This window comes from Triticum dicoccoides, chromosome 3A, assembly GCF_002162155.2.
Source record: "Triticum dicoccoides isolate Atlit2015 ecotype Zavitan chromosome 3A, WEW_v2.0, whole genome shotgun sequence".
Classification (NCBI taxonomy): Eukaryota; Viridiplantae; Streptophyta; class Magnoliopsida; order Poales; family Poaceae; genus Triticum; species Triticum dicoccoides.
Window position 1 is genome coordinate 230,434,255 of NC_041384.1, and position 2,809 is coordinate 230,437,063.

Genomic DNA, 2,809 nt, shown 5'->3' on the forward strand with positions numbered 1-2,809 from the left:
GATATATATAGGAGGAAGAAGTACGTCGGTGGAGCAACAGGGGCCCCACGAGGGTGGAGGGCGCGCCTAGGGGGGTAGGCGCACCACCCTGCCTCGTGGCTTCCTCTGTTGTTTCTTGACGCCCACTCCAAGTCTCCTGGATCACGTTTGTTGAGAAAATCACGTTCCCGAAGGTTTCATTCCGTTTGGACTCCGTTTGATATTCCTTTTCTTCGAAACCCTAAAATAGTCAAAAAACAGCAATTTGGGTTGGGCCTCTGATTAGTAGGTTAGTCCCAAAAATGATATAAAAGTGTAAAATAAAGCCCATTGGCATCCAAAATAGATAATATAATAGCATGGAGCAATTAAAAATTATAGATACATTGCAGACATATCAAGCATCCCCAAGCTTAATTCTTGCTCGTCCTCAAGTAGGTAAATGCTGAAAGAAGAATTTTGGATGTGGAATGCTTTCTAACATATTTCTCAATGTAATTTTTCTTTATTATGGCATGAATGTTCAAATCCATAAGATTCAAGACAAAAGTTTAGTATTGACATAAAAATAATAATATTTCAAGCATACTAACTAAGCAATCATGTCTTCTCAAAATAACATGGCGAAAGAAAGTTATCCCTAAAAAATCATATATTCTGGCTATGCTCTATCTTCACCACACAAAATATTTAAATCATGCACAACCCCGATGACAAGCCAAGAAATTGTTTCATACTTTTGATGTTCTCAAACTTTTTCAATCTTCACGCAATACATGAGCATGAGCCATGGATATAGCACTATATGGTGGAATATAATGGTGGTTGTGGAGAAGACAAAAAGGAGAATATAGTCTCACATCAACTAGGCATATCAACGCGCTATGGAGATGCCCATTAATATATATCAATGTGACTGAGTAGGGATTGCCATGCAACGGATGCACTAGAGCTATAAGTGTATGAAAACTCAACAAAAGAAACTAAGTGGTTGTGCATCTAACTTGCTTGCTCATGAAGACCTAGGGCAATTTGAGGAAGCCCATCATTGGAATATACAAGCCAAGTTCTATAATGAAAAATTCCCACTAGTATATGAAAGTGATATCATAGGAGACTCTCTATCATGAAGATTATGGTGCTACTTTGAAGCACAAGTGTGGAAAAAGGACAGTAGCATTGTCCCTTCTCTCTTTTTCTCTCATTTTTTTATTTGGGCCTTCTTTTTTTAGCCTCTTTTTTTGTCCGGAGTCTCATCCCGACTTGTGGGGGAATCATAGTCTCCATCATCCTTTCCTCACTGGGACAATTCTCTAATAATGATGATCATCACACTTTATTTACTTACAAATCGATACTTAGAACAAGACATGACTCTATGTGAATGCCTCCGGCGGTGTACCGGGATGTGCAATGATGCATGAGCGACATGTATGGAAATTATGAATGGTGGCTTTGCCACAAATACGATGTCAACTACATGATCATGCAAGCAATATGACAATGATGAAGCATGTCATAATAACGGAATGATGGAAAGTTGCATGGCAATATATCTCGGAATGGCTATGGAAATGCCATAATAGGTAGGTATGGTGGCTGTTTTGAGGAAGGTATATGGTGGGTTTATGGTACCGGCGAAAGTTGCGCGATACTAGAGAGGCTAGCAATGGTGGAAGGGTGAGAGTGCGTATAATCCATGTACTCAACATTAGTCATAAAGAACTCACATACTTATTGCAAAAATCTATTAGTTATCAAAACAAAGTATTACGCGCATGCTCCTAGGGGGGTAGATTGGTAGGAAAAGACCATCGCTCGTCCCCGACCGCCACTCATAAGGAAGACAATCTATAAATAAATCATGCTCAGACTTCATCACATAACGGTTCACCATAAATGCATGCTACAGGAATCACAAACTTCAACACAAGTATTTCTCAAATTCACAACTACTCAACTAGCATGACTCTAATATCACCATCTCCATATCTCAAAACAATTATCAAGTATCAAACTTCTCATAGTATTCAATGCACTAGTAGGAAGATTTTAATTATTCCCATTTTGTTCTAAAGCACTCTCAAAATAATATAAGTGAAGCACGAGAGAACAATAGTTTCTATAAAACAAAACCACCATCGTGCTCTAAAAGATATAAGTGAAGCACTAGAGCAAAAACTATATAGCTCAAAAGATATAAGTGAAACACATAGAGTATTCTAATAAATTCCCAATCATGTGAGTCTCTCTCAAAAGGTGTGTACAGCAAGGATGATTGTGGTAAACTAAAAATCAAAGGCTCAAATCATACAAGACGCTCCAAGCAAAACACATATCATGTGGTGAATAAAAATATAGCTCCGAGTAAAGTTACCGATAGACGAAGACGGAAGAGGGGATGCCTTCCGGGGCATCCCCAAGCTTAGGCTTTTTGGTGTCCTTGAGTTTTACCTTGGGGTACCCTGGGCATCCCCAAGCTTAGGCTCTTTCCACTCCTTGTTCCATAATCCATCAAATCTTTACCCAAAACTTGAAAACTTCACAACACAAAACTCAAAATAGAAAATCTCGTGAGCTCCGTTAGCGAAAGAAAAGAAAAAACCACTTCAAGGTACTTTAATGAACTCATTCTTGATTTATATTGGTGTTAAACCTACTGTATTCCAACTTCTCTATGGTTTATAAACTCTTTTACTAGCCATAGATTCATCAAAATAAGCAAACAACACACGGAAAACAGAATCTGTCAAAAACAGAACAGTCTGTAGTAATCTGTAGCTAACGCAAACTGTGGAACCCCAAAAATTCTAAAATAAATTTCTGGACG